This window comes from Scophthalmus maximus, chromosome 4 (assembly GCF_022379125.1).
Source record: "Scophthalmus maximus strain ysfricsl-2021 chromosome 4, ASM2237912v1, whole genome shotgun sequence".
NCBI classification, from domain to species: domain Eukaryota; kingdom Metazoa; phylum Chordata; class Actinopteri; order Pleuronectiformes; family Scophthalmidae; genus Scophthalmus; species Scophthalmus maximus.
Genome location: NC_061518.1, coordinates 8,150,574 through 8,170,977, shown reverse-complemented (window position 1 = coordinate 8,170,977; position 20,404 = coordinate 8,150,574). Strand labels below are relative to the sequence as shown.

General features: G+C 43.0%; 1 long non-coding RNA gene across 2 annotated transcripts in view; it reads left to right on the top strand.

The window, feature by feature from the left end:
• Window positions 1–20,404, top strand: part of LOC118302454 — a 170,788-nt gene that overhangs the window by 94,007 nt on the left and 56,377 nt on the right. For both annotated transcript variants that reach the window (XR_004790556.2, XR_004790554.2), the window contains exon 3: window positions 6,492–6,618. This is a non-coding gene — a long non-coding RNA (uncharacterized LOC118302454). The remainder of the gene's footprint in view (window positions 1–6,491; window positions 6,619–20,404) is intronic.

Genomic DNA, 20,404 nt, shown 5'->3' with positions numbered 1-20,404 from the left:
CTCTGTTCAACTCGATGTGACAGCAGAAATGTGGATTGTTGTCACTGTGGTCCCATTATCTTACTCTATGGATTTTTCCTTGGATATACATGGCTTCATATGATATTAAGCCCCCCCGATTGTGAAAGCTCCCTCTCTGTCTGATTAGTCCCAACCATTATCAAATCAATATCGTTTCCAGGTCTGTCCGTTGAGTGCCAGACACACAAGCCATGAATTGATCGCCGTGTATGTTTTTAACTGCGTGTTGAGTTTGCATTTAGAAAAATGAAATTCAAATTCAGCCTTTTTTTTCTTTCTTTTTTTTTTACATTAGTCCCAGATCCGACAGAGGTTTGCTTTTTGAATCAGCATTAATATTTAGATAACACAAAACGTCGAGCTTGTTGGAAGAAACCCAAAGCCTGTATTTCTGATTATGATCAATTGATGAACACATGGAATTATTCTTTAAATCTAGGTCAGGATCCACAATTGGATGTGAATTTAGCTGAAATTCCTCTGTGAAATGATTGGTCTATTAAGTCGAGTGTTAACTGTTCCCAAAATGCCATTTTTGAGTACTAGTATTTTGTTCAAGAGTTTGCTATGTAATTATCTTGTATAACCCAGTGAATTATATTTGATTCTTTTTTTAATAATTGCTAAATAATAACCCAATTCTGCACTCTGGTGTTGATGCACCATGAACAGTTTTGCATTCTACAGCAATTAGCATGATATTCAATTCCATGTGACCGTAATAGTTCATGATTTTCGTTTCCATATCCCAGACTTTTGAAAGATAAACAAAAGTTTTTCTTACTTAAATAATCTTGTTTGTAATGTGCACAAAGCTCACCAGGTAACACGCTGACGGGGCTTATCAGCTGTTTAGCAGGTCACAGGCGTCCAGCTGGCTAAGCCCCTTATAGCTTTTGACCAGTAGAACCCCTGACGTGATGTGACTCCTGATACTGACACAGATGAAGCTTAAAACAGCTACACCTGGCTATCAGCGCACTATCACTCTCCTGCCTGTGTGTGCGTGTGCGTGTGCGCGTGCGCGTGTGCGTGTGCGTGTGTGTGTGTGTGGACATAATGACAAGCAGGCAAGTTTGCTCCAGCGTTGTCCAGCTGTACTGTATCTGCTTGGCTGCCTACTTAGTATTCTCAGGTGTGTGCTAAGCTACAGAAGAACGAAAGAAACACAAGGCTGGTTGGCAAAGAGCTGTGAATAATGCATGTGCTGTTGAATGATATCTCGACAAAGTTCAAAAAAATGTACAATCAAACACATACTACCAATGTCTGTGTGTGTGTGTGTGTGTGTGTGTGTGTGTGTGTGTGTGTGTGTGTGTCCGTGCGTGCGCACATGTGCCGGTGTGTCTGTGAAATGGTAGCCGGTTGCAGGTAATGGTGTGTGACAGTGGAGAAGCCGACAACATGGCAAGGCCTGGGAGGGCTACCACCAGCAGCAGCAGCAGCAGCGGAGCAGAGGACACAGGGAGAGACCAGCACTCCGTCCTGGAAGCATATGCTCATTTAATTTACTTACTGCACTAATGCAATTATTGCCACAGAAATGTAACATGTCTGAGAGGGCGATGTCTTTGTGTGTGAGTGCGCGTGTGTTTAATCATCCACGCTCGACCCGCTGCCTGTCCCAGCTGTGTCTAAGGATCTGTGTCAGACCGTTTTTGGCAGTGACTGTTTTTCTGTGTGTGTGTGTGTGTGTGTGTGTGTGTGTGTGTGTGTGTGTGTGTGTGTGTGTGTGTGTGTGTGTGTGTGTGTGTGTGTGTGTGTGTGTGTGTGTGTGTGTGTGTGTGTGTGTGTGTGTGTGTGTGTGTGTGTGTGTGTGCGCGCGTTTGCATGAGCGAATGCTTATGCACACATGTTGTATTATGTGTGTGCTTAACAGGTTCTGTAATGGACATCTATGCTGGTGTATTTGTGTGTATGTGTGTGTAAACAACACCATTTGCCTGTGGCTGTGGAGCTAAAATCCCTGATAGCTTCTCATACCCATTTCAGGAACAGCTGATCAGTCATCCAACTAGCTGGCTGGCATCTACTTCACAGACAAAGTTGTCTCTGGAGAGCCATGCGCTACACACTCACCGGCATATCACCGACAATAACACATCCACTTGTTCATATCATCACATTGGTTGGAGCAGAATGGCAGTAGTTACAACAAAACTGCAGTGAGGTGTAGCTTTTAAGGGGCAAATGGTGTTTGAAGACACACAGGGAGGAAAGAACGTCTAAAGGTCATTTAAGGATTAGAATTGAACTGATAGAACTGTCCACAGTAAAGTCTGTTAATTTGTCCAGAGTAATGAACACATTGTTTTTGGTTAGAAATATTGCTGTTGAATATTTGACGTGGAATCTTTCGAGGCGACAGTTTAGATACAATACAGTAGGCTACAATACGTTATGGTTCGATACAGTACGATATGATATGATACAATATGAAACGATACGATACTTTATGGTTCGATATGGTGCAATATGATACGATACGATATGATATGATACGATACGGTGCAATAAACCCACGCAAAAATGTTCAGTGTTACAACAGCACAGGGGCTAGCACAAAAGCAAGATATAACAAGTAGGTGAAATAAATAACACTTGACAATGGAATTCCCATTAAAGCACATTGGGAATATTGATATAGCACAGATTTGTATTCATCCATTCAATGTACATGTATCTTGCATGTGAGTGAATTGTCAGTTTTGGTGTGAGCGGTCTGTTAGGAGCTTTGTTGATTGTAAAGTCTAACAGCAGAAGGAAAGAAGAGACCCTGTGACATCTCTTGTTAACGCACTGCAGGTGAAGTAACTTGTCCCCGAAAGAGCTGCCCACTGGTGCCCTGTACGGGGTTTAGGACATGTTCTCCAACGGGGATAATGGCTGAGCCATCATTTTCCTCTATGCCACCGCCTCCTCCGCGTCTGGGCCTTCCTAACCAGTCTAAGTCTCTTCCTGTCGGTGGAGGGGTGGAGACCTTGGAGGAAGAAATTTCAGAACCTGGGGAAGATTAAACCCAAATTTGATTTTGTAATTTAATTCAGCCATTTCTTTGTACATCATGTGCAGTCTTAGCCACATCCTCTTAGGACTCTCAATGTAATTTGTGGGGGATAGTTGCAAGTATAATATTGTGAAGCGAGGCTGTATTTCATAATTTGTATTTCATATCTTTAGGAAGCACCTGAGTCTGTGCTTGCCGGGTACTAGCCCCTGTGGCACCTTGCCTTTGTCTTGCCTCACGTGAACTCCTCAGGCCATTGCTCTCTATCTGTCCACTTGTGATCTGTTAGACATCCAAATAAGGAAAGCTAGGCCAGTGTGTCACTGGTGGCTTACAGACCTGGCCCTGCTCCAGTCGGAGACATATTATTAGACCCTACATTAGCCCAGCACCTAGGCTGCACACAGGACTTACCTCACATAGCACACAGTAATTACATTTCCCAGACTCTCAGGCTCTTAATAAAGCCTGACATGACAGCTTGGCCTGTGCATGTCAGAGTGACCCTATAACCCGGAAGCTGCCCTGTGTGTTTGTATTCATGCGTGTGTGTGTGTGTGTGTGTGTGTGTGTGTGTGTGTGTGTGTGTGTGTGTGTGTGTGTGTGTGTGTGTGTGTGTGTGTGTGTGTGTGTGTGTGTGTGTGTGTGTGTGTGTGTGTGTGTGTGTGTGTGTGTGTGTGTGACACAAGCTGGGGGTCTTGCCATTGGGGGAAGGGGCAGACACCTGTCTCCAGTCCAAAGGGAGGTCACTTTCCAGGGGTATGGGAACGACTGTGACTCAGCAGCTCTGGTGCAGAGGGCAGCTACATTAGCAATACAAATCATACCGCAGGGAAAAGAGCATCTGATAATCATTTTTTTCTTTCTTGCTGCTGCCATGGCTCTACTGTGTATGGGAAAGTGAATGTGGACATTGATTCTTCTTAATATATAAATGTGGCGTTTCAACCTGAAACGGTGGCCTTGAAGATTGATTTTATTCAATTTCCGTCTACGGTGTTTGAATGCACCAGGGTCACAGTTGACGAACAGCAATTCTATCTCCCCATTTACAAAATAGTGCACACTTAACAAATTGGTTGGAAGTGCTCGGTCATCGAGATGGACCTCGCCTGAAGCCATTTGTGCTATCTAGTGTCCACTTTACATGATTCCCTTGTTTCCACAAGGTTGAACTCACTGGGAAGATGATGGATGGATGGATGGATGGATGGATGGACAGAAAACAGTGACTTGTGTGGAGACAGACCTTCAGGCAGAAATATAAACAGGCACAGTGCGCTGACATCTGGTGAAAAGAGAAACCCTCTAAACAGCTTTTGTGGATTAACAGTAAACGATTAAACCCTGTTAGCATATGGATAAACAAGTTAAGCTTATGCATTAGTATGTATGTGTGTGTGTGTGTGTGCGTGTGTGTGTCGGGGCTCTCCCTCATGCCAAAACCTGGCGCTGTCTCATCAAAGGCTGTTCATCATTTAATTGAACAAAAAACGGGGAGATAGTTTTGTCTCATTTTGTAATGCTGCATTTATTGTACTAATCCAAATGTCACCAACCTCATTTAGTACATTTTCAGATGTCCATATTACACCTGCTCTGTTGCCTTTGTAAGTATGATGTGGGCGGCACATTTCATTATTGTGTAAAACAGAGTATTCTTCTTCTTTTTTTTCCATTTGAGAACAAATGGCAAAAACAGTGATTTGCTGTTGTGCAGCAGCATTTTTTCATCAGCGACACAGAACAATCTCAGCCTACTGACCTGGATAAGTGGGAATATGATTGCATATTCACTTTAAAAAAAACAACAACAACAAAAAAAACTTTGTGTCAAGGATAATAAGCAGTGGATCAAGATTGCATTCTTGATGAGCAAATTAGCTTGATTACAGAATCGTCTCTCTACTCTGTTTGATCTATTCTGTCTGTGAATTTATAAGTCTACAGAAATCTTACAACAAGTGATAATTAGTTGAATCATATTAGAGCATACAATAATTGTGCTGTGAAAAAAAAAAAAGGTAAACTGGGTCATGAGCTATAAGAGCTTTTTTTTGACCTATATTCTGCAGCGTTAGTGGAGCTACTTTTCCCAAACAGTGTTGAAATATTTATTATGCCACCTCCATCTCCGGCTTCTTCTCAGGGCAATATGAATTTGTTTTGTCATTTTAATTTTGAAGTTCACTGTGCCACAGTCGGCCGAGATGGATTATTTTGAATGTGAGCCTGTGCCTGCAGTGTCCATTCTGGTCCAGCCTGGATGCCACACCCACCGCTGCAGCCTGGGGCCGGTGCGAGAGCAGCGGGACAGAGAGCGGCAGCGGTCGACTGTGGCTGCATGGGGGCCAGCATGAGAATATAGGTCGTTCAGCCCCGCAGATGAAAGATGCATAACACTGCCTGCCGGGCTGGAAGCAGGGTGGAGATGGAGTAAATATAGAGACGCTTCCAACTCCTCAGAATGGGCAGTTTAGATGACCACAGGGAGGGATGGAAAAGGGCATGTGCAGGGTATATGCAGAGGGGAGGATGAGAGTGGGAGTGGCACGCAAGTCAGGCAAACGCAGGCAATTCAGCGGAGGGAGAGGCATGGGTGGGGTATGTGCTGTGGGTGAAAGAAACTCACGGGAAGGGGAGCGTTACAGTATTTGCGCGTGCCGGTATCGAATTGTCTTCTCACTGATGAAGGAGAAATGCAAAAAAAGCCGCCTCCCCTCCTCGGAGCAGCTGCGGGCTGGCAAACAATATCGTCCTCTGTTCGCCTGTGGCTGGTGGTGATTGGCGGCGAGAGTAAAGATCATACTCGCAGTGCACATTTCCCCTTTGTTTTCTCTACAAGTTCAGATTGATGTGGTCACGTTTAGTGCTCAGAGCAATGTCACATGGCCCCATGTGGCGTCATCTCTCTGACAAAGTTCAATTTGTGACCAAAACTGTTTGATTTGTCTAATGTACTCTACTTTAATTAACCCAGTTAACACACATTACACAGACAAATGCATTTTTCTAATTTTCCTCTAGGGCTGGTAGCCATCCGGATAGTTGGTGTTTAGTTTCCCCACGTTTTGACGGATCAATCTAGGACCCCCACAATACAATGGCTGTAAATGGAACTTGCCCGTAACCCTGTTCTCATCCACCAAACTGTCAATAGTTTTCTTCCAATGTACTTTCCACTTAGTGCCTATGAAAAAATTTAACTGTATTCCGTGGGATAACAAACAGTAGGGAAAAAAAATCTTGTTGCAATTGATTTCTTAAATTTCCAATGGGACAGAGCAGCATGAATGAGATAAATGGCTCCATGTCATTGGGCTGCTTGTTTACACTCAACCAAACAAAGCCGACATAATGCAGCCCCGACGTCTGTCGTGCCATGCCAGCTTTTCCTTTTACACAAATGGCTCTGTGTGATCTCCACTGCCATCTTAACTCTGTGTTTATATCTTTCATACAGAACGGCAAGGTGGAATAAAGGCACAACATTCCCGCCTTGAATAGGCTGTGTGAAAGGGGCTCGAGATGGATATCCCAAAACTACTGCAAATGAAATTCAACCTATCTACAAGCTAGATGTCGCATAGGTAATTATGAATTTTTTTCTTCTGTAATTTAGCTGAAGCAATCCTCGTAGACATGCTATGTGCTCAGAGAACAGAAGCTCAGTCAACAAAAGTTTGATCTGCGAGAGATGTTGTCTACCTCGAGTTTTGTCAAGCTGCTTGCTCTCGTTCTCAGTCACTCGCTTCCTGCCGCAGCCTGCTCCAGTCGAGGTCAAAGTTAGGCATGCACTCAGGATAAGTGGCCTTTTGTTAAGACAAATGTTTCAAGAGGTGCTTATCAAAATGTCTGGTTCTAGAGGCAATGAGTAATTTATGTGCATAGCAAAAAGCGAGGCACTGCAATCACTCAACAACTGTACGTGCAGGGCTTCCTCATTAAAACATAATCATACACTTCACTCAATCAAATTATTATCCCTCCTTTGCCTGTTGTCTCTGAGTCCATCGTATAAAGTTTTAAATGACCGCAGGAAGCGTGTTCGTAAATTCTCCCCTGATAGTCAATCATTCGGTTATAAAGCAACACAAGGTCCTCGTCAAGCCAAAGCCAGTTTCTTTCAAGAGCAAAACAAAGAGATCTCTATCAGTCATTAGCTCAGTTCTCCACCCACTGCAACCACAGTGAGCTAATGACAATCCTGAAAAAGTGCTCAGCCCTCAGCGTTTAAAAGATGCTGCAATTCAACTGAAAGTCACACAAATCAAATAACTGAGTGGTTTTCTGTTTATAAAAGATTTAAAGAGTCTGAGAACGCCATACGCATTGACTGCAAGTCCTGTTTCGTTTGGCCAAATGATGCCTAATTATGTAGCTGGGGCTACCTGAAGAGAGCGAGGGCGAGAGAGAGGGACGGAACAGTGGAAGCGAGATAGAAGAAAACAACGGGGTACAGGGTAGGGTGACCGAGAGCGGTGGGGTGACTTTGTCACAGAAAGAAAAACAAAACACAGCGAGGCAGTGTGGACAGAGAGGCGACTTAGTATGGACGTGGGTGTGTGTGGAGGTGAGAGGGGCAAAGAGGTACGAGTCCATGGTGAGGGGGTTAAGAAAGGGTCCTTCTAGAGACGGCCCAATGTGAAGGGTCATTGCTGAGATTGGAGCAGCGCCCGCCGACACAGACAGACTGTCTGTCTCTCCTGCACTAAGGAGTTAAAGGACGCGCGGAGACTCAGCTGCTGGCGTAGACGACGGTCACAGAAAGAGGAGGCAGTCAAGGAGAAGTCATTCCCACCCCCCACGTCCAGATCCTTCCTCCTAATGCTCACTCAGACAATAGGCGTCTCTTTACAATCCCCTCCGTCTGCCTTTTAGAACAACGGCCACCGAAAGCCAACTGATCAAAAGCGTTGCTTTGCTTTGCCTCATCTCATTTTCACGTCCAACTGTGTTGCCTAAAAGTTGAGTGAGCATGAATCCAGATAATTAAATTAGCAAATTGGTTTCTAAGGAAACCTAATACCATGATTAGCTTTTTTTTTTCACCGGAGGGGCGATGCATACCCTGTAAATGTTGTATTAAGGCTACTAAATATATACTTTATATACCGTTTTTGCCTTGCCACATTTTCATGATATTACTTTTAAAAAATTTTTCTAACTTAGTGTTTTGCCATATTGCTTTATTAAAGAGCTGTGTGCAGCGTTCTTCCTCTGCTGTTGATCGCTGTGTTGGTGCCCCGTTCAAACATCCATTAAGTTTTTAGCGTCTTCAGCTGGAAGGCAGAAGTCCTTATAACCTCGGTAGAACGCACTTTGTGCCATCTGCCAAAAAGCATACAATTCTCAGAAGCAGGCAGACCTCAGCTTGACACCGGCCCTGCTCTGTACGAGCGTTCTGTGTGCGTGTGTGGTAAAGCTTGGTAAAAATACCTTCCAGGGATGAAACCCATAGTAGACACGGTATTTATGATGGGGGCAAAGGAGGAAGGTGGCATTATTGCAGAGTGACAAATTCCACAGAGGGATAGGAAGGTCGGGATGCTTGGATGGGTCAACCAAAGGCTAACTTCACCACAGCAGACCACTTTTTATGTTGTGTTTCATAATGCAAGTCAGTGTTGATTTCCTCTGAGCACGACCACGATTGTCCCCAGCCCTTACCCGCGTTTATTCCAACCAGAACAGGGTCATTCCCAAGATGTAAACAAGTTGTTTTGTGCCTAAATCTAACCAAACTTTAACTGTAGCACTGTCAAAACATAGGACTGATTCATTGAGTGAAAACCCAGTGATTTATTGCTGTTTTTGAAGACGCAGACAAATGATGTGGCCCTGCCGACGGGGGTGTCACATCAGAGAATGTATGCTTCTAGAGGACACAGACAAATATCATCTTTGGTTGTTTAATTTGAGAGACTCGTTGAGTAATCCACGTCCAATAATGGCATGAAGTGACAAAAAGACTCAATAATAGAAGATGTCACCTATTTTTGCACATATCATCAGTCAGTGTCAGTTGAGTGTTCATTAATTTGTAATGGTGACAACTTCATTAGCACAGACGCGGGGACAAAAATGGCATAGGCAGAAGCCGTTGCGTCAGCGGCTCTACTTGCCGCCACCTACGTGACAGCAGACAAATGGGTCTGTCACCCAAGTCAAGCTGCCATGGTCGCTTAAAACCTGACAACACTGCACACATGCACGAATACCCCGGTACCTAAAAGAGTTATCTAGGTCTGTTAACCGGCGTATGAGAACTGGTATTTTAGCCGGGGTAAGGTGAAATGTATGATGGGCAACAACCTGCTGGCTGTGTGCCTGTGTCTCTCTCTGTTTTAGATGTCTTTCTCCCAGTCAGTGTGTCTTTGTGTATGATGCATAAGTGTGTGAGCCGGATAGATGCAGAAACCCTCAGCTGATGCGCCATTGCAGTGACATGCCGGCCACTGCCATGCGCTGATAGGTCGCTGTCACTCTCTGTTCAAACACGGGTCTAATCAGACACTCTAACAGGCTGCCGTGTTCAAACATACCATGTTTTGCACTGGGGATCTGGCAAACACAGACTATTATTCATGTGTGTGAATGAGCGTGTGTGCGTGCGTGCGTAACATGATTTAATTCCTCATCCTCCACAGATGATGAAGTATTTGAATGCATGTGGGTGGGTGGGTGGGTTTGTTTGGCTTAAAAATCAATTGTTCTTATTTGTTAATTCTAATAATATTTCTATATCTTGTGGTGATCAGGTACATCACAGCATGCTGTCTCACACATACACACAAGCAAGTGTTGGATTGAAGGAACAATTGTAAGGAAGAGGGAACAAAAAAAGCCCATTTGGATTAATGTGTTCCCATTGTATCACTGATGTAATGACCAATTAAATCCCCTCCCCTCTTTGCCTCTTCCTCCACTTTTCTCTTAACAGCCCCCCCCCCCCCCCCCCCAAGAAAAGAATAGCTCACCTCTGTTCACCTGCTTTTTTTCCTTCCTTGATTTGTGCCCCACTTTGCTTGTGGTTCATTTCCATACTTGCTCGGCTCAGCCCTTTTTCTTCTTTTTTTTTTACCATGTTCCAAGTTGGGAAAATTAGAGGCTGACATTTCTTCGGGAAGCCTGTGGGTCCTAGAATTCCTGTGGGATGGGAGTCAGTTTCCCTATTGTATTCATCATGTGACATAGCATTATTTGGAAAACAAATTTGCACGACGTGAATGCATTTTGCTGGAGAAGTTAAAATGCTTATTGTTCTTTAAATAACGTCCAACTTCTAATTGGAGTTAGAAACACACTTGAGCGATAGGAATCATCGCATGTTCAGATTATTGAGAGGCATGGCACACGTCTCAACATGATGGAAATTCGACACTTAACCGGCAGCTGTGTACAGCAATTGGCAGCCTAAGCCAGATAAAGTGTGTGTGGCTTTGTCTAAGATAAAATGAAAAGAAAAAAAACAGTCCCAGCATGATAAGTATTTCAGGGCAGGTTATTCAGAGGTTTAAAATGAGTAAGGACATGTGGTCCATCAACACCAAGAACTGACCCTTATTCATTGTGTGATGATTACAATTCTGTAATTACACACTTTAAATGGCCCCCCTAGCAGCTTTTTTGCTAGACAAAAAAAAAAAAAAGTCTAATGCAGTAAATGTCTGTGGCCGCTGGTCATGATGGACATTAAGTTGGTCTTGACTCACTCAACCTCTCTTTAATTCTACTCGTGAAACTAATTGTCTCGGCACCTGAAGCATTTACAGATTAGAGACGTAGTCGGTTATTCTAATGTTAATGCTAGTGTCAAGACTCCGCGACCCTAACCCTGTTTCCTGTGTGTGATTGAGTACCCCGCAATTTGATATAAGGGTCCTGACTCTGTTTGTTTCTCTTTCTGAAGTGAGAGTTAAAGTTGGGGGTAAGGTTGGCTGTGTTTGGATTTGAATCGTCCTGATGTTTTTTAGTGTTGCTCGGAGAGCAGTCGCTGCTCCCGAGGGTTAATAAAAGCTATATGAAGCTTGTTACTGTTAGGGCAGATGACTGAGAGGATGTGTAGCAGGCAAAGTCTGGGACTACGGTACTTGAGGGTCTTTGGATTTTCTCTGAGTCCCCCCCCCCCCCCCCCCCCCCACACACACACACACAAAGACCATGCCTTTGTGCGTTAATCCCTCTGTGCTTGATGGTTCAATTCCACAGAGGTTAATTAGAGATAATCTAGGGAACCACTGTTCTGCCACGGAGCAAACTGCTCTAATTTGTTATCACTGAACTCTTCCCTTGTCTTCCTCACAGCTCCGTTCTGCTTGTCTTGTCTTTCTACCTGTGTTTTGTGTGTGTGTGGGATTGTGGCAGCATGTCGGCAGAATATATGAATGTATTTTTGGGGACACTAGGAGCCTTGAAGGTGTTTTTGCATGAAGGTTCCAAACTCTAAACTTTGCCGTCGACTGGAAAACTTTGCTGTCGTCTTTTTTTCTTTCCGTTGCTTGAAAAAAAGAAAGTCAATTACAAAACTTCAGAAACGAATTTTATCCTTGAAAGCATTTTAGCATCACAGATTGGATTGTACACACGTGCAGCACTGTATGATCATTGAACGATGGAGATTTTCTTTAGGTTTAGACAATGACAAAGCTCACTGGTTTACAACCCTGCAGCACAAATGCAGGGGGGAATTTAATAAGGAGTCGTGGGGTGCTCAGTGACGAGCAGGGAAAATAACGTCTCTCTAATAATGTCCTGGAGGCTTGAGATCCCCACAAACTGCAATGTGTTAAAAACCTGTGCACTTGTGGACAGATCTTCTTTTTTCCCCCCATTCTCCTCTTGAAAATTTACAACACAGAAGTCGGCACTAGAGATTGAACCAACCCAGCCAACCAATCCTTGGATCAGGAGTTATCACCTGGCTGTGGAACTTCCTTGTTTGCTGAGTTCACCTGTTAGCACAGATGTTAATGTTTGTGGGAAGCTGGTGAGGGATTATGTCACACACTGTTGTTGCACTGGTAAACACTTCTGATTGGTTGGTGGAAGAAGTGGAAGATGGGTGTGATAAATGTGCGCTAGTGTGAACCTGCAACTTGAACAAGCCTGTCTTATACCAACGGCGCCGGTTGTATTTTTTAAATGCAATGCTATTTTCAGTCTAACAACAGCATTACACCCCATCTAATGGATCCCTTCGCTAATGGGACGGGTGATATTTGTAGAAATGACAGGGACCTTTTCGTGAAAACCTTCCAGGTGAAGCGAAAGCGGGATGAATGTTGCTGTTTCTTAGCGTCACTGTTCTTTCATCGCGGCGTATTCGCCCTTGAGCACGGCACGTAAACACAACTCTGAGTTCTTTTTTGAATGGTTGCAGTCAAAGATTGTGGTTATGCTCCCAGCTGAGAATATGTGTAACGATGCAAGGTTGTAGCAGGGTTGAGCAGTAAAATAACAAGGCAGTCAAAGCAGGGTAAATAGAGGTTAAAAATATCCCAGAGCATCCGTCTTCTATTTCACTGCCTCCCCTTTTGATGGCAAGATGTGTCATTCCTGTCATTGTTTTTTTTTCTTTTTCTGGATCCCGTCAGCTATTTCATGAGAATATGTTAATTTCACATTCCAATTAAGAAAAAGTCACTCAAAGGAGGTGAGCTGAGGTTCAATGGGAAATAATTGGAACATTTTCAGCTGTTTTGCCGTTGCACAAAATTGAAGGGCAAAATAGTTAGAACCAAATTAATTGAAATAATTTCCGGCAGCAGTAAACAGAGATGAATTCTTACAGAAAAAAATGTTCACTTCACTCGTTGCTTCATTAGATACTATCTTAGCATTCCGTGTGAACCGTCTCACATTACAAAAGCAATGAATCATTCGAGTTATGCCAAGCTCAAACTACACAACTTTCACAGACTAACTGGCGACAGGTTGAGGACACACGACACGATCTTTCACCAGGAGCGAACCCCCCGAATAGTATGTCTGGTCTCAGAAAAAAGAAAGGAAAAAAAAGCCGCTCCATGTCATTGTCTGTCCTTCCCTTCGCTTGAATCCCCCTGCATCTGTTTTGCAGATTCCAGTGTCCTTGCGCAGATCTCAGTACGCATTTAGAGATTATTTTATACAAATCTGATTATGCACACACGGATTGAGATACAGTAAAACAACTCTCCACACACGCGCAAATAAAATTGCTACAGTATTGGCCCAATAGGTGACAGTTCCAATGATCGTCCTGCTCACAGATGACGTCTTATTTATCTCACCCCTGCAGTCTGATTGGCTCTAGTTGTGGCTGATTTGTCTAAGTATTTAGCCTGCTACAAATGCAGTCAGAGGAGGCGATTTATTGGCAAGTTTCTGGAATTGCGTCTTTGACACATAGTGACTGGTGACTGTCCATCAACCACCAATTTCGCTCTTATCTGGGGTTTTGCCAGTAAGTTCCAAAATTTGTCAGCAATCGGGCAAAAAAATTGTGTAGTGGGAACTAGATGCCACATATACAGTAAACTAGACTGTGAATTTTTTTTTATAAGGTATGTGTTTTTATTTGTGGTTTCTACGTTTACATGTGTTAATACGGTGGTGTGTGCATGGTTGGTCATGCGATGCCATCGGTCATCAATAATATATCAGCTCTACTCTCATGCATTTAACACTTGGATTCACTTGATTTACTCATCTGGCTCCTCGCACACAGGGGGATGACGTTATCATTAAAACATCTCCTTCCTTCTCCCCTCACTCAACAAATTCACCTTTACAGCGAGAAAACCAGTGATATGGAAAAAAAAAATACCATAGTAAGTACCGAGAGAAAATGCAGCAACACATACAGTTATCCACTGAGAAATATTACACTTGGAGTAATCCATGAAGCACAGCTGTGCATAAAACAAATCAAAACCTGAACCAATTTTAATTAAAATGAAAATTAAGAAGTCAATTAACTGTAATTCGACCATGCAGAGAGAGTAATATGTCAGTTTATTTGCATATGAAAGGCACCTGGAAAGGATAACAAAAATAAATAAATAAATATGGATATCGATCATCCTCTGAAAGTCAGACTGGAAGTTTAAGTGGACACATCGCCAATCATTGAACTAATGGGAGTGGTTTATATTACATTACTTCCCTTATACTTTGCAGCTTAACGAATGACATTTTAAAACTAGATGTTTAAAATACCAAATTAATCATAATTCTCCACCGTCAGTGTTTTACAAACAGCGCGATTGTCTCAGGTGTATTGAAGTTTTCTTTTGTTGACAAAATATGAAATACTTGAAATGCCCATTGAGCCTTGCCTGACCATAAGCAAACTTTGCGGTTATGTTTTCATGCACTGTTAACACCTTAAGATAACCGTCAGTCTTTCAACAAATGTCATATTTTCCATATCAGATTACTGCAGGTGCATTGCTTTGCTCATTGTGGGACTTGTTGGGTTTTCCCTGTAATATTGTAATATTGACCTCACTATGTTAAGTGCCTTCAGACAATGTATGTTGTGATATGGTGCTATACATATAAAATTGAATTGAATTGAATTGACATATGCACACGTGCATTACTTTACATCTACATGACGGTTACTCATTGTCTACAACATTTTTTGCATGACTGTAGCGTTCTTTTCATTAATGCTAGTCAGTGTCAGTCAGGCTCGTTGACAAGAGCACACTGCACTTTCTTGTAATCAATATTTGTTTAATCCAGAACTTTCTGAAGATGTGTGCACCACTGCATACATGAGTGTGATCACAGATTTGACAATTGTACTATGTGTTCAGTGAAATATGAGCAACGGTTGTTAAGTGAATCAGTTGTGACTTGACTGTGCCTTTTTTACACTTGAGAAATTGCCTATTGATTCAAATGAACTGGATTTAACCGGAGTTGATTATTAGTATTTACAGTCTTCTATTCATATTTTGGTTAATGTTTAATATAATCCAACCTTCTACAGCTCCAAGTGTCAGGCCCCATGCCACGACAGGCATTAAATGAAGTGCTCATGTTCTTAGTTGAATAGGAAAAGAAATAGATAACAAAAACAATAGAAGAGAATGAGGAAAATGAACAGAACGGGAGAGAAAGTGGATGATTGAAAGAGCAGGGGAGAAAAACATGATTGGCGGGGAAAAAACAGAGGAGAAAAGAAATGGATGAAGTCTGGAAAGAGGGATGGGTGGAGGAGGCCTGTTTATGTGCAGCAGCAGCATTAATCTCTGTCAGTCTGTTGGTCAATATTGTCTGTGGTCTCCACCATTGGGTGTCACTGAAAATGATTGATATGGCAATAACCTGTTTGCCCAGGTGGCTTAAAGCAGTGGTATTCTTGGCAATATTGAATAAACAGCACAAAATCCACTCTTCTCTGCAGTATAGTACAGTATATGCATGCGCACACACACACACACACACGAGTCATGGGTACATCAGTGGCGGTGGCAGGGCTGCAGGGTGGTGCAGAAAAAAAAGGTTCTTCTGCTGAATAATTTCAAACATCCGTCCAGCTGTCCAATTACACTCACTTCTTCATGGATTCCCATTCATTCAATTTCTAGGGGCTGGAATACTGCCCGACTACACTGGATAGTAAGAGGGCAAACACCTGGACACATTCAAGAGTCCCCGGTCCTCCTTGATTGTTTAGACTGTTAGACTAAACCTTACCAGGGACAGTAAACTCACACTCATGCACACACTCAGACAGGACACAATCCCTGATTCTTGTTCTTGTGAGCGACAGTGCTAACCGCTGAGCCACACAGCCACTGGACATCTCTCCTCATTTGAATCAGAATCTGGGAGGGGAGGATTCAGGAGGCTAGTTGCTTTGATTTAGAGTTGCCCTCTGTCCTCTAAATGACCTGCATCTGAATGGTGGCTGAAGGTCGACCAAAAGGCAGCGGGAGATAAGATGCAGTGGTGCCTCCGAGGCCCTCAGCCCTCGGCGGTGTCACTTTGACTTTCCCTCTGCCGTCTTCACTGTCTCCACCCACCTCAGGGCCGCTGGTGTCTCCAGCCCTCCAGTTGGTTAGGTTATCTGCCAGCACTGCCACCCCAAATGCTCACACAGAACACACACGCAAACACACACACACACACACACACACACACACACACACACACAAACACACACGCAAACGCACACTAGAGTGTTGTCTAGTGTCTGACAGCAACTGACTGAAGAATAAATGGATCGATAGTCTTCATGATGACTGAGTTTCATTTCACACTTTTTTTCATACTCTATGCTTTCACTCAGACTTTTCTAATTTGTCATCATGACACGTTGACGTCAAGATGACGTAGTCATGACATGGCATTAATACATTTATAAAAAAGTATGGCCTGATTGGGGTACATCATATACAGAGTGCACACAGGTTGAGCATCACCCCTCAGATGCTTTTCTTTTTTTACTTTGTAACCTCTCTTTGCCTCGGACAAACTCTGGAGAATGTCCGGGCGCAATTCTGCGGACGTTGTCCGGAGTTCATGTCTCAAATGGCTTATGACAGCTTTGTAGGAATGAAAACTTCCGACCTAAGCAAGAAGGAAAATTGCCTGAGATGACTTTATAGATTAAAATGTACCAGTGTTGAAGCCTTCGCAAAGTGAGGGATGACCATCCAACCAAGCTTTATACAGTATGGAGATGAGTTATGAAGGCACAGTTATTGATGTCTCTCAGGGCTGAGTGATACAGGGGGTCAAGTTTGGACATGGTGTACTGCGTTTTATGTCACACACCTACTATCATGTCACATACATTCTTGATGCGGTTATATATTTTTTATGAAACTTTCATTTCACAATCATAGAGACTTTAAATATGCTAATGCAATTTTATTTCACCAAACTTTTCCTCGTGAGTCTGTGCTCAACCACCTTCCATTATATATTTCACACTGCGTGTTAAAGGAGATCTATTGCTGGAAAGCTACCGTACATTAATTATACAAGCCCTAGATCCCAATGCTCTACATTATTGACTTTCTTTTTTACCTCCTTAGCCATTTCCTATTCAAGCTAATTAAAAATTTTGTATGACTTCTCCTTTTTTGACCGAGAAAGGTACGTCTTCTCTGCTGCATGGAGCCAAAGTAAAATGGAATGACGATGTAATAAGTGTCTTGGAGAGGAGGAGAATCTACCGGTCTTCTCATTCACATGCATTCTGTGCCTCGCGTTAAACAGCTACGAATGTGCAACCAGAGAGTGAGATATGAGATAAAACTTTATTACAGATATGTAATGAGTCATTGAGAAAGACCGAGCAAAGTTGGGGAAGAGAAAAAAAAGTGGTGGTGTCTACAGCTGCTATAGCAATCAGGTGCCATTGAGCCATCATTGAGTGTCTGCGGCCGACGATTGCCCCGAGTTTGTGCATCGAGTCCAGCGCTGTTGGCATTAGTCGGCCGTCATCAGCGACTGCTGTTGGATTGGCAGCAGAGGCAGGTGGTGAGAGAAACGAGTCGCTAATTTTCCCGTTGTTCCTTTCTGTTCTTTGTCAACAAGGGAAAAATCGCCAATACCTGAGTGAATCAAAGCTAAACTACATAGTGTCAGAATTCAGCCACTTCAAACTGATTTGCAGCAGAATGACAGCTGACAGCAGTGTGTGTGTGTGTGTGTGTGTGTGTGTGTGTGTGTTTTAAACGGGCTAATATCCATCATGTGATCTCATGCATACCTGCCTGCCTTCCAGCAGTTGCCTTGGGCGAAGTAAATACATCGTTTTATACCCAGCTCTGCAAAGATCTGCCTACATGGGAGAGATATACTGTAGTATGTCAAAGTGTGCATGGGGATTTTCAAAAAGAATATATCAGAAAATGTATTAAATGGATGCCATTCCCCTTTAAAAGAAGAGAACCTTGAAGATGGTATTTTCATCGGATGAAAGATGGAGTAGAATAGACCCTCATCTTTGTGTTGATGAGAAGGGGGAGACATACAAAATCAGTTTTCTTTGTGCAGCTTGAAATGAGCGCGGCTTGTCGAAAAAAGACCCTGTTGTTGCTGCCCGAGACCCCAGTTAATGTATTTTGGAGAGAGAGAAAAAAAGCAGTTCAGTTTGAAGCAAAGTAGGCTCATCATTAGAATTCTGCCATATAATAAATGAGCATTCATCTAAACGAAGTTGTGCCTGTTTTGTAATTTGCATTGTAAATTAATTCAAATTTTCTGTTTGCATGAATATGAGCAGCCCTTTTCCCTTTCCAGCCAAAAGAGGAGACTTTTTGGCTGCATGTCCTATAGCCTGTTGGAGCTTCATCTCCAGTTGCGGGAGGGAGGACCATGTGGTTGTGGGTTCTCTTTGCATAAAATGAAAGCCAAATGTGAAGAGGCACGATAGAGATCTTTTTAGAAGGGAAAACTGGTCTGGGCCGAGTGAACCAGGGAATAAATACACAGTTCGTGAAAATAGATCCTCTCTATGAGTTTTCCGTACGGAAGAATGTATGCTACAGTCAGCTGCAGCACTACAAGAGGATTTCTAGAAGAGTGAGCTTTCACGTAAGTTAAGGAGAGTACAGAAGATGGGCTAAAACAGTGTGGGGAAGTCCTTTCTAAAGGTTTGAGAACCTTCATCATCATGGTTAAAAGAATAAACAGGTAATTAAGGTTGCTGAATAGTCATGACCAGTGGACTTTTTTTGGCCTATCCATCCAAATTAAAATCCAACCGCTAGGTCATCCAACAATAAAGCGTTCATAGTGAGAAACAGACGACCGGCGGGAGAGTTGGTCATGTACCACAATGGCCCTATAAGATGATGACGCTCTTATATGCTCTTACACACAAGCATATAAGGGGTGCAGAACTTTCACCCTATATATATATTCATATCCATTCCTTGAGTATTTTAATTCCATTGTGTGGTTCCACAGCTACTTACCGTGCTTGCAGTGGTAACTTCATCTAGTATCAGTCGTTTTATGAAGCTGAAAAGGGGATACACAGTCAGACAGCATCCCAAATATAGATATAACCAATGCTGCTTTCCTTTTTCCTAATATGTTGTACTTTATTTTTGTTTGGAGTCGTCGCCCTGAGCCTGTTATTCTTCAATTTTGGCCCGATACATAATGGATGCTGTGCGAGTGAGTCAGGGTGAAGTTTGGCTAAGGGGCTTGCGGGCAATGCAGCGTGATAGAGTAAGAGAAGAGAAGAGAGAGACCGAGAGCCGCAGACTGACCGAGAGGCTGAGCCAAGTCTTGGCAGCTAAAAAAGAGAGATTATTTGCCTCAGTGAAAAGGAGAAGAAATCATGGTAGACAGTAGCGAAACCTCTGTTTGTGACCCCTGTCTGGCACAGAATGATATGGAATACAATACTGTGTCATACATCAAAAAATAAAGAGATGTTGAGGGGAAAAAATTGTTTATCTGCTATCAAGCAAGTTAGAACCCTGCTGAAAAAAACATGTCCACAGTTCCACTATCATTTCCTTGTTCCCTCTGATGACTGCCCAAAGGTACACTGTGATTTCTTCATGGGTAAATGCATCATCTAGACTCATCATTTGATCAACTCGGACACGGAGGAATTCAGCCCAAGAACAACACACAAACGTTGTCCCTCTCATTTGAAATGTAAATCATGTATCACAAAACAATGTGGAAATGGATCAGACAAGTAACGACTGTACAGGTTCACAGAGGACATCTACTGTAACAGTGTTGGGCCACATTAAGTCTGACATTAGCCTTCATTCATTTACATTAAACTATTATGTTAGCACAGTAGTGGGGCAGATTCAAGGGGCTTCAACAAAGAAAATGCAGGGTCATCTGGCAAAAGGAGTTGAACCAGGCTCAGCTTCATTGGCGGCAACACAAGGCACGACGAGGCTCTGTGTAGTATATTCTGTTTACCTCGCAATAGTTGTGACAGAGGATGAAATACTACCACTGTGCCGTTTTCGTTTTCCTTTTTTTTGGCATCACGAAAGCCTTTTAACTCGTGAATCAATTTCTCAAACCAGTCCTCCTGGATCCCATTCCATCATGTCAGTGGTACCTGAATCAACACGCCCCCGGAAAGCTCCTTGTGTTTGGTTTCACATTTTTGTTCTGAATGTTTGGTTAAAATATCCATGGACATCTGTTCTTTGAAACAGGTTATCCGCTGATCATTTGATACAATCTCCTATCAAAATCGCAAATTGTCGAATTACAATGTCACTAATCTAATAAGGTGGAGTAAGGAGCCTTCATGTGCGGCTGACACTGCTCGGCACACATGATGGAGGTTGACCAACCACCAAAGAGTTCTGGAGTATCTTTTTACTTCCTCTTCCAGGTATCGATCTGTGTTAAGACCAAGGCTGATAGCTGAGCTGC